The 18,466-nt window shown below is 52.6% G+C and overlaps 1 protein-coding gene across 7 annotated transcripts in view; it reads right to left on the bottom strand.

Annotated features, from left to right (window-relative positions):
- The window catches only part of ANKRD11 (ankyrin repeat domain containing 11), a 158,474-nt gene that overhangs the window by 68,552 nt on the left and 71,456 nt on the right, over positions 1-18,466 (bottom strand). Inside the window, exon 3 of one of the 7 annotated variants that reach the window (XM_082320123.1) lies at positions 5,279-5,366. The exons of the other annotated variants lie outside the window; for them this stretch is intronic. The gene's annotated coding sequence lies outside the window, so the exon portion shown is untranslated. The remainder of the gene's footprint in view (positions 1-5,278; positions 5,367-18,466) is intronic. 7 annotated transcript variants of the gene reach the window in all.

Below are 18,466 nucleotides of genomic sequence, written 5' to 3' on the forward strand. Positions count from 1 at the left end.
GCGGCCCGTGGCTTTGTGCCGGAGGAGCCCAGGAGCCCCTGGGAAATCCGAGCAGGAGCTGCGGCTGCTGCCGGCCTCGGCACGCAGCCGCCTGCCCACTTCGGTGACGCACATCTGGACTCTTCTGGAAAGAGCTACGGTTTAACTGTAGGGCCAACCTGACGTTCAAGGATAGCTAAGAAACACCAGAAAACTACAAAAAGCCATGCATTCAACCCCCTTTTCAGGGACCTATGCCTTTAAAAGCCAATGCTCAAACACCCTATGGAAACTGGTGCACACGTGCCTGGAGATAAACAACATCACGGGACAGGTAAGCTAGTTACTCATGATTTATATCACCCCATCTCTCCATCTAATTGCATAGCTAAGTGGTCAGTCATTTTAATCCACCGTAAGCAGCCTATGCTTTCTTATGTAGCTCTGCAACATTGCTCGCTTCCCGATTTGGAAATAATAATTCTTTAAGTCTTGCTCCAGAAGGTGTGAAAACCACCGCTTTCACAGTAACCCTGCACAGATTTTGAGACGTGTAAGATGCACACGTAGGCCAGATGTCTCCTGAAAGAGGGTCCCAAACACCAACTTCATACTCAGTGCTGAGCAAAGCAAAGGATTTTTGGTGAAGGGCCCCAGAAGAAATTCTACACCCAGATGCCAGCCCTTGGTGCCAGTGCCCTATAATGTCAAACCGTGTTTCTGATCTTACCTTCGATCATACCCTTAGCCAAAACCTGCTCCTTATCTTCTTTCAACAAATTAAGCCGTCTCCTACGATACCATCCCGGCATTTTATTTCTCCTACAAACAAGACTGGTTGTACTTAAATTACCATGTCCGAGAGTCCGCTTGCCAGCACAGCTGCCGGGAGCACCGGCCGGCCGGTGGCTCTCCTCCCCGCACGACGCTGAACGCCCCTGTCCGTTGTGTTTCACCGTACCCGCTCCTGCAACTGGATCGGCACCCACCTGGGCAACGCTGGAAGCGAACGCGACCCTCCCAGTGTGTGAAGTTGCACCATCCTCGGCATCTTTCACCTTTGTGTCCCGCTGCTGCCAGCCCGCTCTGGTCACGCACCGCAGGTCCTCGCTCCGTGCTTTCCCATAATCTCACTCATTTCTTCCGTACGAACAGCTGACTGCTCTCCGGTTTGGTTTCTCCATTTACTCGCCACTAACTTATGAGGAACAGGGCACCACAAACTGCCCAACTTCTGGGCAGCTTTGATGCTTCCAGGTTCTAGTGTAGCAGTTATACGATTCTTTTTTTAAAAAAAACTGTATTTTCAAAATCCTTGGAGACCCACACAAATGAGCATAAAACGCTGCAAGGGTCCACCAAAACCCATCCCCGCGTGCACAGAGACCCCCGTCCCTCCCTGTCCCCAGAGCCTGGAAGAGTCAAAGTGCATTTTAGCTTTTCCACACAAGTATGGTGATAAGCAGAGGTTACAGAACTTCTCTAAAGGCTTAGGGGAAAGAAATCAGGTTTTGGGTTACATCAAGCTTTTTTCACTGCTCGAAAACTACAGCCGTTGAAAGTGAAAGCTGCTGCTCCGCGGGAGCAAAGAGCTCGTGCACGCCGCTCGCACGCCTTCCGCTCGCGGAAACGGCCGCAGCCAAGGGGATTTTTCTGACTTGCAACACCGGAGAACTTTACCCCCTGAAACTATCTGTGAACTTAGGCCAATGACCCCAAGTCAAGCTTAAAAATCATTCCAGATACCGAGCTGGATCAAAAGTCACTAGCTGGAACCGCCTGCCTTTGATACCCTAAACCCCTGTCACCGATACTGGGCGAGACCGTGGGGCGAAACTCCTCCTGCAAGACACTTTTTTTTTTTTGCGAGCTTGATACAAAATTCATTTTACCATATGTAAAATTCATTTGTGTAGTTGCACACCCTAGTAGGCTTGAATGGGGCGAAGGAGTATTTCAACTCCCAGTGCAATTTATTATTTAAAAGCAGTAAAATTACATTGCTGATAGGAGAGCCCAGGCCGAGAGCAGCGGTGATGTAATGGGTAATGCAGCCCCGCTCGCTGTATGAACCGCGCTGTACATTAGCGTGCTGGCGAGGGTGGTTGCTCCTATCAATTATTTATAGTCTTCTGGCGCGCAGCCTGGAGAGGGTCACATCGCTGAAAGCTAACTTTATCTTCATTGTTCCCAGCCTCCTGCCCAGCTGTCACTCCGCTCGCTCGTTTAATACACCCAGAGCGGCGTAAAAGGACGCGGGGCTGTGGGTTGGGTTTGTCCCTCCCCAAGCTGGAAGAGGGTTCTCGCTGCGAGCTGGTGGGGTCTCAATAATCTTCCTTAAGGTGCTGAGTTGGCTGTTTAAAATCTGCATTTTCGAGACTCTACCAGTCACGGGGATGACCGAAATACGGAGCGTTTCAGGGCAAGCGCACGGCGTGCTTCGGGGGGGGTGAAAGGCGGGACGTCGGCGGTGCGACGTCGGCGGTGCGACGGGGTTCTCCGTGTCTCCTACCGTGCCACACGAAGGGCAGGCTGCGTGGCACGTGTTCCTACGTATCGCAGCAAGAGCTCTTCAATCATGTATGTAAATATGAGGGGGGAAGGAGAAAGCGCACCCAGCTCTCCAGAAAAAAAAAAGGAAGTAAATAAATAAAAAACCAAATTAAAAAATAATTTAAAAAAAGGAAAAATCTCTCACAGGTTTCCATTTCAGCTACAAACTGGAAGCACACAGGCGAGGTCTGATTCAGCTGTATCTCACCACCAAGGAGGGGACGGCGTCCCCTCGAACTGGCCCACCACGCAGGAAAGCGGCTCTCGAGGCTCTGTCCCTACAACTCCCCAACACACCTCTTCCACTATTCGCCCCCAAAATTAGGGCTCCCATGACCGCTTTTCAGACCTTTGAAACAGGCTCTTAAACACGCTGTTCGTTTGGCCCAATATCTGTATTAAAGCAATTCAATCTTAACTTTAGCTGCTTCAGGGTCTCCGCCACTGCAAGGGATGCTTCCCGAGGAAATCGCTTCGGCAAAAATCAGGCACGTGAAGATGCTCTGCTGCTTTTGCAGCTCCTGCGCTTGGTCCTATCCCGCCGACCGACAGGATTCACGTATCCCGTACGCTGCATCAAATAGCTGTCCCATGCCTCAAACTAAAGTCAATTCCAGCTTAAGTAAAAAGGCATTTTTCAAGTCTTGCAAAGCCAGGAAAATAACCCGAGTTTTCCTGCGATTAGGACTGGCTGCCTTATTTCAAGCAACAAGAAGTACCCAGGTTTGGTTTAGACGGCCGAAACAATTCCGATGCTCGTGTCCGAAAACAACGCACGGCAATTTCATGAAAAACACAACATTTGCACAAAACGGAACCTGTTGAAAAAGAAAACGCGGGCCCAGAGGAAGCAGGTTTGTTCTTCTGCGGCACAAACAGGGGCCGGGAGAGGCTCCTGCTGCGGCACCGCCGGGGCCGGCACCGGCCGGCACGGCACCGCCGGTGGCACCCGGCGCTCCGGGAGCGGGGCAGGGGAAATTTCCTCCAATTCGGCGCAGAGCCCCAGCGCAGCCACAGAGGCTCGGGTACGGCAAAGGCAACAGCCAAACCCCTGCGCGTTAGCGTGATTCAGGCAAACACGAGATAGAAAACCGTCATTAACCTTCACGCAGTGAAAACCAGCAGTGAGCGTTTTCCTCAACTTTTCTGCACTATGAAAATCAGGAGAATTCTGCTCAAAACTGCAAAAGGGGGGAAGCGGGACAGCCGTGGGAGGAACAAGCTGGTTCCCGTCCTAGAGCCGGCACCACCGCGGAAAACCGGGTTTTGACCAGGATCCGAGCCTGGAGCACGCAGACCACGCGCTGCTCCCATCACGCCAGCGTCTTCAGGGCCTTTAGATCCTCTCCCAATCCAGGATTATTTCCATGGCAACTATCTGGAGAACTTATTAAGTAAAAAAACCAAGAACAGTTTGAACACACAGAACCTACATTCGTAACATACTAGCGGACTAAATTAGCAGCGCTAAGATTTTTAGTAATCAAAATAGATCATGTTCTAGCAACTCAATCTTCTCTTTGCCACAGCTAAAAAGAAAAATCTCATAGTAATATCAATTGGGGAGGGAGGGAGGAGGAGGAATTATAGGTTTTCTAACACCACAGCCCTATATCAAGCCAAGTCTTATCCCATTCAAGTGGTTCAAGAGACATTATTTTAATATCTGACAGTTCAAGTACTGTTAAATAAGGCTGAGTTTCCAAGAGATGATAAACTTCGTTGCAAGATACCTACTACAGAATCAAAAAGATGACTATCATGTGACACAAAGCAGTTATCTAGTAAAAAAAAAAAAAAAAAAAATCACTGAATCACCTCAAATTTGTACGGGCTAATTCAACAAGAGACGCAACAGCCTGCTCACGCCTGATCCCAAGCAGGCTCCTGGTGCCGAGCGACCCAGCCGTGCCAGCGTGGAAAGCCACTGGAGTTGGCTGCATTCTTGCACTCATTTACAAGCTAATCATCTTCCTCGCTTCACTCGAGCGGTAGTTTAAAGGGAAGAGAAAAAATCAGTGGTCCTTTATCATATTTAGCTTGAAAGATTCTTGAGTTTGGAATGTTTGCTCTCAGAAAGGACAATTCGCTTATTAAAGCTTATTTCAAATGAATTAAAAATTAGCAAAATGTGTTATCGCCACACTGAAAAGGACTCATCTTTCTCGACTTGCTTGTTCTGTAACCGAACTCCCGCTTCCCTCCAGGATCGGTCCGCAGAAGAGCGGAGGAGGCGCGACAGAGCGCTGGGAACGGTCATCGACAAAGTCCCGTGTTTCTGCCGCCAGCAAGGAGCAGGCTCCCAGCTACGGGCACCGACTGGAAGGAGGCGAGGGGGGACGGGGACGCGCCAAGCACGGGGCTCGCGCAGCTCCGCGCCGCGCGAGGACGCAGGACCCAGATGCGGGATGTCAGCAGCCTGCCCGGGAGCGGAGGCGAGCGCGAGCCAAGCATCCTCCACTCCCAAACTTGCAGGAATTCAGCGGCTACCCCGGTACCGGCGCGAGGCTCGGCACCGCAGCAGTGACTACGGTGCCGCCTAAGCATGGGGATGAGTAAATTACCAAAGTTTTGGCATCACTCGAAAACAAATGCTGCCCGAGAATTTCATAACAGGAATTCAGACTGACAAGGAAGCCTCAACAGGAACGATTTTGAAAGTGCTTTAAAAAAAAAATGTGGTTAAATGAACTGTTGGCTCGGTCACTGAGTCCAGCCAGGGAGATTATATGCATTATTGATTTACCTTAGAACAACTTGGGAACTCATTTCCAATGGTTTCTAATGGAACCTGGATTTTCTCAGTCCTAATCTGCCTCGTGAGGGTGAGCCTCCTGCAAGGAAATACAATACCACAGCATTAAAATGGCAGCTGTCAGATGTACAACAGCCCCATTCATTTAATGAAGATAGCGCAACGGCGACGGGGATTTTTAAAGGCTCCAAAAGGCTCCTTTGCAATTAAATAGAGTGGCGAGAACATCGTGGTGAGGACGGCCATGTGAGTGCCTATAGAAAATGGTGTAGACCTGCAAGTCTGGGCGTTTATAGACAACAGAGGGAGGTTATTAAAAGTTTATTTTTGTAATATCAGCTTGCACACACTATGTATAGTCCTTTCAGAAGCAATGCTGATTAGTGGTTTGAGCAGAGAAGTGGCAGTTTGGAACCTCAGCTCCGTTGCCTACTCAGCCACAAACGTACAGAACATTTGGGCAAGTCAGTTTTTCAGCAGCCGCAGCTGTAAGACGCGCAGAGTAATGCTTCGGTTTCTATTCTTAGCAAAGCACGGGACGGAGACAGCAAAGCATATGTACAGCCAGTAAACAATTCTTCCGTATGATAATCAAAGCCATTTTAAAATAGTAAATTCCCATCTGAACAAATCAAGATCTTTATGAGGGTGCACGAGCATCGGCCCCCGTTTGCAGACGCGACGCGCTGAGAGCGCCCAATCAAAGGAAGCCGGTTTGCGGCAATCTCGGCACAGAAACGGGCCACCTCGTAAACAACCAGGCGCCGTAGCCTTCCTCCCCGTCTCCACGCGGCGGGACTCGCGGCGTGCTGGGCCGGGCCACCTCCCGGGCACCGAGCCCACCCGCCTCCGGCGCGGGACAGCCCCCATCCCTGCGGCGCAACGCCGGGAATGCGCCCCGCTCCCGAAAACCAGGCGCCGGGTGGTAGGGGGTGGAAGCGGGGAGCAGGGGGGTCCTCGACCCCGAGAGCTGGGGACCGGGATTTTGACCGGGACAACGCACCGTCAACCCTTTACCTCTGCTTCAGCAGCAAAAGCTTCTCTACTTAGAGAAATGTTTTTTTCCTCGCCAAAGCACCCACAGGCCAAGACCGTAGCAGGCTCAGCCTTCTGAAACGTTGGTCTATGTTTTGTTTTTTAACAGGCGAAATGAATATTATTCCTTGACATACCTAAAGCTAAAAGGAAAAGATTTTTCTCAACCCTTACAGAAAAAGATTCCTTTAGTACGAAACCGAGCAGGGACTATCGGAGCCCGAAAGGAGGCTTCCAGAAAGGTGTGAGCAGAGAACAGAAGCTCATAGCAGGAAGGAAACTGTAACATTAGCTACAGACTTTGAATGCACACGCGGATCCGCATCACCGAACACCAACAGCGAGCACCATATTCAGTGCCAAAGAACAAAAAACATCATTTGATCCTCAGCTATTTTCAAAATTCATCTGCGAGTGCATCCTGCCTGAAGACGAATGAAAACCAAGGCGCGACGGCTATATGGCAATTAACTGCAACCGTTATTTTTATTATTTGTAGTGTCTTGCGAGAAAACAAGCGCTGCCCTTAGCCCTGAGACATCCTGGGGAAGCAGCCGGCCGCTTGCAAAAATCACCGAGCGTTATATTCTGCCCCTTTTCCAGTTTAATGTCTCACCCCGCAGCTCCAGAAGCTCCTGGCTGTCCTTCCCCCTCCCTTCCCGTCCTCCTCCAGCTCCTTCCCCTCCAGCCAGCGTTTCCACCTCCCTCCCCTCCTGGCAGCGGTGCCGGCGGCGGTGCCGGTAGCCTGCCAGATGTCAGCCCGACCCTGCAGCCGCCGTTTCGGGTCAGTTATCGGGGTTACGGTGCAAGGGGAGCGGGGAGCTCCGGCGGCGGGTCCCACCTCACCAGGCAGAGACGGGACAGCTCCACCGCACTAGCGATGGGGTCTGGGCACAGCTGGCAAATTTAGTCCCAAGCTTTTTGTTCCTGCTAACGAACTGCCGGCAGGAAGGCTGAAAGACGGTTCAGGAACGCCGCAATGAAAGCCTTAGGCACCGAGAGCTGGGTAAGGTGACCCTTGACTACATTAAGCATCAGTCATTTGTAGAAGCGTCACTTACTGCACGAGGGGAAGGGATGACCTGAATGTCTCCTGCAAGAATAACTGCACGTTGAAGGCAAGGGCTAAAGTTTCTGGAGAAGCGATGCTGCTGGTTGCGGGGCAGGCGACGCCACGGCGTTCCAAGGAGGACCATCCGAAAGACATGGGGCTGCTGCAAGGAGGGAGCAGCGGCAGCCATTGGGGAACTCGATATAGATTTAAAACGAACCCAGAGCGGATTTCTTGACCAAACTACGCTCCTTGAAGGATGTGCCCCCGATGAAGGAACGGCTCCAAGGCAAAGGTATGCAGTTTGCTGGAAGGAAAGGGGAAAGCTTCAAGCCTGACATAAACCAGGGCTCAGATTCCTCTATCGTACAGAGGCTGCACGGCAGATAAGGCTGCGTCAACTTTTCCATTTGAGCGCTCTCCCCTCTAAGGTTTACAGTCAGAGCAAAAATGTTTTGGCCAGGTGGAAACTTAACATACAGGCTCCCAAAGCAGGGAGCTGCCCCTGTATTTAAAACATTCCAATGTCACCCACCCAGACTTGGTTTCTCTCCATTGGGAAAGGGAAAATCTCATCTTCCTCCCCATGAAATTCTTCACATTCCTCCGCAGCAGGTAAGCCGTACCCCTCCATCAGGCTGCTGATCTACAGCTGTGCAAAGCGCCCCATAACATCGAACGACCAGAGGTACTGAAACTCAAATAGGTTAAACGTTAACCTGGGAGCTAAGAGAAGGGCATGCGACCGCAGCGCCGCGATCCTGCCCCAGCGCCGACAGCCCGGCTCCGGCGCGCTGCCTCCGTCACGGCTCCTGCCCAACACCACCAGCCATGCCCTGACCTCTCCGACGAGCAGGAGGTGCTGGCACACGCTGTGCCGTGTTTTTGGAGAGGAAGGGAGGTTTTGGACAATAAGGGCATTTCTCACCTATAGAGTCCATCTGCCTGCAGGAAGGGGGGGCAAGGAAAGCAAGGTGGAAGCCGGCACCTCGGCCCCACGTCGCTGTGCCCAAAAGCGGGGTGCCCGCAGGCAGGACGTGGCTCTCCCCGCCGCCGTACATGCCGCAGGCTCCTCCAGACACGTTTTCCTGGTTTTGCGTTACGGCAGAGCGAGAGGCAGCAAACCCAGCGAGCAGGCTGCCAGCTCGCGCCCGTTTGGCGTCTTATTTTTGTGCGTGCCCAACTGCAAGGATGCTCCGCTTCCAAGGAAAGCGCCGGAGGAGCCAGGCTCCCCCGCGGCCCCCCAGGCCAGGGGCTGCAGGCACTGGTCCCCGTGCCTGCTCCTGCTCCGCGGGCGGGTGCAGCACCCAGCACCCAACCCGGCGGGGAAGTTTCGGGGCCTGTTGACGTGCGTGGAGGATGGGGAGGTATTTCGGTACCAGCGAGCGGCACAGCCCTCCCCCCCGCATGCTTCACTGCAGTTATCCCTGAAGACAGAAAAATTTGTGCTTGTTTTTCTGCTGCTGCTGAGCAGCCACGAAATGTCTCCCACCACGGAGAGCCTGAATAAATCCCGGCTCCTGAAGCAGTGTCTGAAATCAGCTTCTCTCCAATCTCCATCACAATTTCAAACCTTTAATTTACTGAGGCTCAAGTGAAAGCAACGTTAGTGTTTGTTTACCGGCCACAGAGGAGCTCTGAGCACTCGTGGTTTATCACATTTACCCAACAGATATATTCCAGGGAGCTTCTTGGATGGGCCGTGACTTATCACAAACTACCGGTCACAAAATTTTCCTCCCTGTCCCCATGAGAGCCCAGGGACCCGTCCCTGGACGGCCGGGTGAGCCACCCATGCACACGCTGCTTCCAGCAGCTTTTTGGGAGCGCCTGAAACCAGCCTGGGCTTCTCTGTTTCCAAGTTCAAATGAAAAAAGACCAAAAAAAAAACCAACAAAAAAACAGAAAGGAGAAAAGCAGCCTGATTTTATTCTTCCTCCTCGGTTAAATCTTGGAGTGCTGGACCGAGAGGCGGCAGTTTTTGCCCGGGGAAGCACCCTCGCAGGCTCCGTGGAGGCCATGCAGAATCTGGAAAACTTTCCCCCGTTACCTTCGGTGAATTTAAGATTCACTGCTGTACGTCAATGAAGCAACTTTGTTCTTTCTGGAGGGAACGGACAGATTGCAGGAGAAAACTATATCCCAATTGCTGCCAAATTCCACAGATTTAGTTATTAGTAGGCAATTAGGAACCATTATTAACACTTCCTACTATGTTAAGCTCCATTTGCACCGCGTCTCTGCGCCAGCCTGGACGTTTCCAATGGAGCGGCGCTCCGGCTCCAACGCGCACGTGGCATCACGTACCAAGAACTGCGTCTTCCCGCTCGCTGCCTCCTGGGCCCCTTCTCCGCAGATGTATTTAATGCAGTTGTCTTACAAAATAAAATTGCAAGTAAAAATACAGAGATTAAAGGGCGGGGGGGGGGTCAATAAAAGTGCGGCTGCACAAAGGAAAAACAATTTTGCTCTTGTTTTTTAACTCACAATCAACATCTGAGCTATTCAGGAAACTGGTGCACTGCCCTCCAACCAACTTCAATTAGGGAATTCAAAAGCAGTCAGACAAAAGAATGCCTGGGAGTTACTGCACCGCACAGAGATATTTTTAGCAAGAGCTGGGAGGCTGTTTGTGGGACACTGCTTTGCTTCTACTGCGTTTCAGCTTTTGTATTTACATTTGCAGGACAGTAAGATTTACTAGGTCAGAGGGAAAAAGAGAGGAGAAGCAACATAAACAACGTGAATCATTTTGCTTTCTGATACTTTTGGAAGGTATTTCAGCAAAATCTGATGGAGACCAGAGTGCAACAGAACAAGATTTGCCTCCATCTGCTTCGAAAACCGTCTTTCAGCAGAAATCTCAAGTCACTCCTTTTGAAAGAGTGATGCAAACCAGCAAATACAGCCCCTGGAAAGGTCCGTACGCCCCACGCAGCCCGGCAGAGCGGCCGTGCAGAAAGCGAGGCCGCCTTCGCCCACGGCAAAGCTGCAGCTGAATCCGTCCGGTGACCTCTCCCCACCCCCTGGTCACCAGATGGATTCCCAACCGGCACGGCGGCGACGCCAGAGCCAGGGCGGGCTGTCGGTGTTATGTTGTCGCACGAAGACACCCATCCCAAACCCCCAGCCACGAGCGCCGTTCAGATCTTCAGTCCGGAGCGCAGAAGTGCACGGCCAAGCCCCAACGAGCCGCTTCTGTTTTTCAGAAGCCATTTCCTAAAAATGACAAGCTGCAGCCGCCCTCCCCTCCGCGGGCTCGCCGGCACCGCCGGCGAGGTGCCTGCAGAGAGCTGGGAGGCGAAGCCCGAAGCCCTGACCCCGGCGTGAGCGCGGCGGCCGCGGCGCAGGGCCGGTTTTGGGGAGCCGGCGGGCGCCCCGCCGCCTGCGCTATCGGCATCGCTCCTCCAGCGCAGCCCCCTCTTCCGCTCCCTCCCACCACTGCGGCAGCGCAGATGGCAGCAGCGTGACCTCGCTGTTCCTGCCTCCTTGTTTTGATCCTGCAGTCTTGATTGTTCAGGCTAATCCCACACTCCCAGCCTTGGCTGCCAGCCAGGACTGTTATTAATGGCACAAAAGCTTCTCATTCCAGCTACTTCTACATCCGCTAATGCTGTTGTTCCCTTCTCTCGCTCCCCCTCTCGCCACATTACAAACTGGAGCTGGAATATATTTTACAAGGGAAAAAAAACCCCTCTCTGATCATCCTTGCATGCCGAAGGCTCCACCAGAACCATACAGGAAAGGCTCATCAGCTCCAGCAATAATTACCGATGCCAAAGCAGCAAGACCACCCTGCTTATCCAGCGATCGGCTGCGAAGGGCTAAACAGCACACGGATGTGGGGAGCTTCCAGCAATCCCTTAAGGAAACCCACGATCCCAGGCAGAAGGACGCACTGCTGCCCGCAGGACCCGAGGGCAGGGCTCTGCTGCCCAGGGCAGGGGAAACAGCCACGCTGACCGGAGGGCCGAGAGCCCGAGGACAGGCAGCACGGCGGCCGCAGGGCCACGGCACCCATCTGCTCTGCGGGTGGCACCGGGGCCTCGGCTGCCTCGCTTGGGAAACCACCTGCTTCCCTGATACTAGATTCAAAGAGCTGCAAAGCTCTCATTAGAGCATGCACTGAAAGAAGGCTTCAAACGATTTGCAGTTTAGCCCCTCACGTGCATTTAGCCTTTTCACAGCATGCTCATCCCTCTGCAAGGAACCCAAAGTCCCCCGTGCAGGGCCTAAGAGCCGTATTCGGGCACGTCCCCCGTGCCCGGTGACGGCTTTGCACCGAGAGCCCACCACACCGACCGCTCGGCTGCCCCTCGCCCTCCCTCCGCTTGGAAACCCCCTCCCCAGGGAGGGGGTTGTAGGGCTGAGGCCCTGCGGAAGGGACGGGCGGCCGGCCTCACCGACCAGGGTGCTGCCGGCACGATACCGGGGTGCAGGTCCCATCTCGGCTTGACCTGCTCGGCCCCAGGAGGGGAAGGGGCGAGGATATTTGTCAGGGCCTTCTGATCCACCAGAGACCAGCCAGCCATGCCCGCCACGCGCAAACCCCTCGGCGGCTGCTGGAACGCAGCGACTGCAGCTGCAACTGCTCGCCCAAAAAGTTTGGTGATGAGTCAGCCGAGCGGAGCGGGTCCTCAGCGCCGCGCTCGCCACACCGAGGGCCACCGAGACGAAGGTTAATGAGGTTTAGAGTTGCTTTCGACTGCAAACCCAGCGAGAAGTATGCGTCCCTGGGACCCTCCCGTGGGAGCAACCCCACCTTCCCGTGCGTGGCAGGTGCCGGGAACGTGCCGCGTGGGGAGCACCACGCCGGTGCCGCGTCTGAAGAAACCTGCCCGGTTTTCAGCCCAAGCTGTCGCCCTGGTGAGATGATTCACCATTCTGCCCTCGCTGCTTGTCGAAACGCAGGGAAGGAGAAAAGCAGCTACGGGAACATTTCTTCTGATTAGGAAGGTCAGTACATTTTTAATAAAGGGCTCTTTAAAGATAATCTCATTTGAGTATTTACACATGTTAAAGAGGTTACAGAGATCAAGACGTAATGAAGACAAGAAGGAGAGGACAGCAAAAGCGTGGCTGGGGTATTACAGTGAGCGATCTCTCTAGCCTGTTGGTTTGGACTACGGGAGGGCTAAAGCAGCAGGGCAAGGACCCCGCGTACCCCAGCAGAGGAGGAGGTTCAGGCACCGGGAATCACCGGCTGTTGTTCACTCACGAAAAATCAGCAGCAGATTTCTGAATGCAACCGGTATCTCCAACTTCTCTTTCTCCTTCAATATGGCACATCGCCCCGCTCCGACAGCGAGCCCCTGCCCGCTGCTCCCGGGCGCGCCGCGGGCACGCTCAGCCCGACAGGCTTGTGCAAGCACTGGCGCTCTCCCCGCGAGCGAACGCACGCCACCTCCCACCCCATCCGACACAAACATCTTCCAGCGCCGCAGCAGCTTGTACTATAGGCAGAGCCCTTGTTTACCAGCACGCAGGCCTAATTTAAACTCCTGAAGTCATCTCCAGCCTTTTGCTATAGCAACCCCAGCGAATCTTCCCACTGTAAATATGCGCGGAGCAGCTTTGCATCAGAGCTTTACATCGGCTGAGGTTAAATCTGACATCAGTAAAAACTTAAATACCCGCCAGCAGCTCCCGATGCCAGCAGTGGAGTGTCACAAAAAACTCCGCTCCGAAGGCAGAGCTCCGGCGTGGCTCTTCATGTGCCACCGATTAATCCCGAGGAATTAAAAATTCTCCTGAAACGCTCAACTCCCACTCCTCCGGGTATTTGAGGAAACCTGCTCTCATTCTCCTTGCTCTACGTGCGCTGCGTTTCTCTAACGCACACAACGTGCCGGTTGCTTTACGCCAACTGGCTGCAATGGTTTGGGGACGGGGGGATGCACGCCAGCCCCGCGTACCGCAAACGAGGTCACCGGGAAGAGAAAGTCTGTGTCGAGTTTGGAGTCATTTCTCTACTGTGCTAGAGGAAATTTTGGGCCCTGTTCAAAGTTACAGCGCCTCGTTGCAGAGGGTGCAAGAGACTAAAAATAATCTTTATTTAAAACTACTTAATAGTTGCAAGATCGAGCAGAACAAAAGGAAAAATATCTTCCGAGGGAAATGGTACTCCTAGAGCTCAAATAGCACTTGAAGTCCCCATCGAATAACTTTCAACTGAGGTTGCACAGAAGCAGGAGGAAGCAGGGAAACCAGCACGGATTACCGGATCGCGGGGCAGGAAAGCAAAGATATCGGGAGCTGCAGGTATTTAGCACAGCTGCATCAGCAATAGGTAAGCTGGAGTGCCCTCCTGAAGCAACTGGTTTTTAAGAAGTAATTAGTGAAGGAGGCAAGAGAGTCACAGACATGAGGGAGGTGAGCAAGAAACAGCAAAACGAGAACAGGAAAAATAGGAAAATATTTCAAATTAATTGTTTTCAAAGCCAAAAGGACTTGCTGCAGTCATCTCGGCAAACAGCCCAACAGGCGACACAACGTCCCTGAGTTAATTCTCCTTGTATTTTCTACAGATATGGACCAACTACAGCAGATATTTTAAAACCAAGACAGTATTTAAAGAAAATCTTAATACCCTAATATTTATGGGACTTGAGGTCTGCTACAGCCACAAGCTAAGCTGTTATCAGGAAGGTTGCTAGTATGAGAAATCTGGTGCTTTATTTTTCAGTTGAATTTCTTTAGCTTCAACTTCCAGCGGGCAGGGACTTTTTCTCTATTTTTAAAAAAACATCCGGGAACAAAGCAAGCAGGACGGGTGTCAGGCGAGGTCGGCCCGAAACCCGAGGGCAGCAGATGTTCAGAAGGCGAATATGCTCCCCAGCACCCTGCCCAGGCTCTGGCAGTCACTAGCAGACAGGCTTCCAACCCATCAGATGCTCTCAACTTTCTCCTTGCTAAGCTAAATAGCTTGTGTTTCCAGCCCCTAATGCATGAAATGAGTCTTCTGAGTCCCATTCAACCAACCAGCCTCTTCTTTTCTTTCTTAAGTGAATACTATGTTAATCTCATTAGCTATGCTACTGCAAAGCCAGTTTGTGAGTTGGTCCCACCTACAACCCAAATAATCTTCAGTGGCTCCCATACCACAGGGAGCACTCTAACCCCAGGGTACTGGGGAACAAGAAATATTACTGGTTTTAGGATAAACCCGACCTTATGGTGCCAGGCCTGCGAAAACAGCAGTGGCCCAGGGACCCTGAGCATCCCTTCCATCATAGCCCAGCGCTGCTGAGCATCGTTTCCAGGCGAGCAGTGCCTGCCACTGGCCTTACCCAGCCCTCGGCACCGGTTGCTCGTCCTCCCTGGCTCCAGCACACCCAGCCCTCAAGAATTTCCCAACGCCACACCTACACCTACTTGCCAACATCCACCGCCACCTCCAGCCCCACACGAGTCTCCCCTGCACGCGAGTAACAGCAAACACCACCTGATGGCCGCTTCGATGAGCTCTCCTATTTCTGTGAAATTCTAGGGCTCAAATAGCAAAATACAAAATAACAAAATTGAGCGTGCTTGGACATCATTTGGAAACCACTGCCTTGACGCTTGCTTGTAACATCACCAGTACGTAGGACATCTTTTGGTGAGAACCCAAACCAGAAATCCCAACCAGCGCAGTCTTCAGTTCGGCCCCATCTCACGTTCAGCCGCGACTGAGAACGGCAGAGACACTCACGTTCTGTGACCCCAAACACGTTCACGTGGGAAAACGGCGTGTTTAAAATGCAGAGAGTCACGTGGTGGCAACACACCCACGCAAAACGCTCAGGCCTGCACCTGGGGAAAGAATTTAATCACCAGTTTCTGCTTCCCCACAGGAGCCAAGGCACCACCTGTGTCCAAAGCACTGGGTCGCCTCTTTTCCAATGCTTCAGGCCTGGCACGTGAGGCTCTGGAGATGAAGAGAAGCTGTGGCAGCTGCCCTGGAGGACGGCGGTACCGGTACTGCACCGGGGACACCAAGGGGGGTGAGGACGGGGAAGGTGGCAAAGCCCTCTCCGAGGGCAGGAGCACCTATGTCTGCACACACAGAGCCTCTTTGGAAGGGAGGCGGGGGCGTCAGGGAGGTCCGCGGTGGCCAGGAGGGACGCCCCGATGGGGCCACGCGTCCAGCGACGGTTTTCTGGTAGGTGCGAGGAGCCTCGCGGCAAAGGTCTCCCCCCAGGAGGGGCAGCTGGGGTCCCCCGGGAGGAAGGACCTTCGCTGATGTCCCCGGCGGGTCCGTGGGCAGGGCAGGGACGTGCAAGCAGAAACCAGGGCAAGCGGACGGCACGGTGAGGGGGGAAGCGGGGCCATTCGTTGACCGTTCTAGGTCTGGTTTTAAAAAAATCACCCTTGTCCAGCTCACATCATTCTTGTGAGCTTATTTGGTAGCTCAGAGCTGACAGAACAGACCAGGCGAGATTCCTGCTCCCCGATACGTACGATCAAAGGTCACAAACACAGCAGAGGGAAAATCTCCACGCTGCCCTTCACGACGAGGCAGCAGCACCGACCAGATGGGTCTTTCAATGGGATTAAGAGGAAGACGGCTCTACTACATCCAGCCCTCTCCTCCGGGGCTGGAAACCTGCCCTCCTTACAGCCCAGTCTCCACAACGGGGAACCAGCCTTTTGCTTTTACCCTCTTTGTTCTTCCCAGCCACCTCCTCCCTCGTCTTTGCCTTACAGACCTGCCATCTCCCTCTGGCTCACAATTCCTCCTCCTCTGGAAAGTCTTTGAGATGCGCATTATACAAGATACACAAAAATAAATTGTTTTTAATCCTCCAGATTCTAGTGCTCCCAAACAAGGATCTTAAAGAGCTTTACAAACAATGGATTAAGCCTTAAGACTCCCCGTGAGGTAAGAAAGTGCCTCTCTCGGAAGCAGAGGAAGGTGAGCGAGGCTGAAGGCTGTACGACGCGACTTTAGCACCACCGCAGAAGCGACCTGTTCCTACAGGCACGAACGTAAGCGAGTCTGTCGCTGATCCGTCACCCGGCTAGCGGCACCTTCGCCATTTCGCTCCAGACTGAAGCGGCTCCGAACCCACCGCACCTCTTGCAAATGCCAAACGCTTTCTTTCCCACCTCGGAGCACCAGGAGGGCTACTCGAAACGCTCGGCCCAGGACAAACCACCCCGAGGGTGGCAGCACCGCCGGGGCCTGACGCCGCGGACCCGAGGCCTCTCTTGGAGCACCATTAATTTCACGCCAACGAGCTTTCATCAGCAGGCGCAGGAGGCTTTCTCGGCGTGTTTCGAGCGGCTCACCGGGCGCAATCCTACGGAGAAAGGCACCTTCTCCCTTTGCTCCTCAATGTTAAGATGACTTTGGGTCACACGCTCTCTAGCCTCAGACTGCAACTTAGGTTACCATGACGTCATGTATTCTTAGCGCATCCCCGTCTGTAAAGCCCTTATATTTCTTCCCAAATATATTTTGCATACATCTTGTAAACAAGCTTTACATCCTTTTGATCAGCGCTCTGCACGGAGCCCGGGGAGGGGGAGGAGATTTCCTGTTCCACTATTGCAATCGCTCTCAGCAACGTGCTGCGCTCAGCTCTTGCTGCCCTGCGAGCAATGATGACATTTTCTATTTTGGTGGCTTTTTCTTCATGTATTTGTAGCAAGTGGGCTGCGCTCTAGTCCAGCATCGCTGTTGATCTGAATTTACTTTTTTTATTCATTTTAAAGTGGCAGAGCGATTTGTTGCGGCATCTCCTTTTCATGCCAAGATGGCCAACTAAGAACCCTGTTCTCTAGCCAAACGTTTTCATGCTACCTGGCTTCTCGGTTTGCTTGCCCTTTGCCTGAAAGCAGGCATTTTTGCAAGAGAACTTGTTTACAGAGAAAAATAGCCTTCTGTATGCAGTAAAGCACACCATCGTGTTTTCTTGCTATTGCTTATCTGCTGAAGATAAATCTGGTTTCTGCTTGCCCACAGGCAATTAGCCAAACGCTCACCAGCCGATACCTCCCTTGTACCTCGTGGCGACTTCACGTGCCCGCACCCTCGCTTCTCTTACGCCCGCCCGCCTCCGAGAGGTACAGCCGTACCACGCCGCCGACGGCAGCGCTGCCGCAAAACCCCTCCGTCCTGGTCGCAGGGACACGACGCCGGCTGAAGCTGCGGAAGGTCGGTACCTTCCTCCCTTCAGAAAGGGCAAACGCCCACAGACTCCAGCGGCCACTGGAAGCCTAAGTGCTGCGTAAATGGTTAAAGGCAACCGCTTGTGCTCTCTTGTGACTCCAGCTCACCACTTCCATGTCCTCCCTTTGCCAGCTCATAGGAGGAGCTTATAAAATCAGCACGCTGTAGGCAGCCTAGCTGCAACACAGGAATGTTATGTACTCGGTTACTAACACGGTGTTTTGCATATTGTGTTTCAAACGCTACATGCTTCCACACGTTCAATGTCAACAAGGGGAAAAAATTGTCAGACCAAAATGAAGTCTTCCTAATATGAGTTATTAGCTATACAGCAGGCTACCAGGTGCGCTGCGAAGACCCCGCAGGGATATTCCTGCCTTCATTTCAACCCTTGGAGAACAATCTCGGTTCCTTTTCTAATTATTTTCCTCTGGCTGAGATCAGCGAGGCTTCTCAGCTCTGCCCATCGCAGTCCAGCGCGGGCTTCCACACGATCTGCAGCCGGGACGGGTATCGTTCGGACAGAAATGCCTTACGTTCGTCCGCGAGACAAGCGGCGAGGACCTGGCAGCTTCAGGATACCAAACAGGGAGGAAAAATAAATGCAGCACAGATTCTTCTGGGTTAAACCACTTCCAAATTCAAGGGAAAGCAATTTTTTTCAACAAACAGAACATATTACATGAAGCTGTGGGTGTGCTACTCTTACAGATGCTCTATGTGAACCAAAATTTGCTGAAACTATTACAGAAACATTCCACAATCTCCCAAAATAAGCATCTTTGTGTATCTTTGCCTGGTTAAATTATGAAAAAAAACCTGCATAGTGGAGCACAGTTTCCATTTCCTCGCACACTCCTACCAGGGCTGTGCTTACAAGTAAACGCACCGACCTTTTCTCAAAGAAATCAGTGTTTGCTGTTCCTTATAAATTTAC

This window comes from Platalea leucorodia (genome assembly GCF_965183815.1).
Source record: "Platalea leucorodia genome assembly, chromosome: 8".
In the NCBI taxonomy this organism is placed as follows: domain Eukaryota; kingdom Metazoa; phylum Chordata; class Aves; order Pelecaniformes; family Threskiornithidae; genus Platalea; species Platalea leucorodia.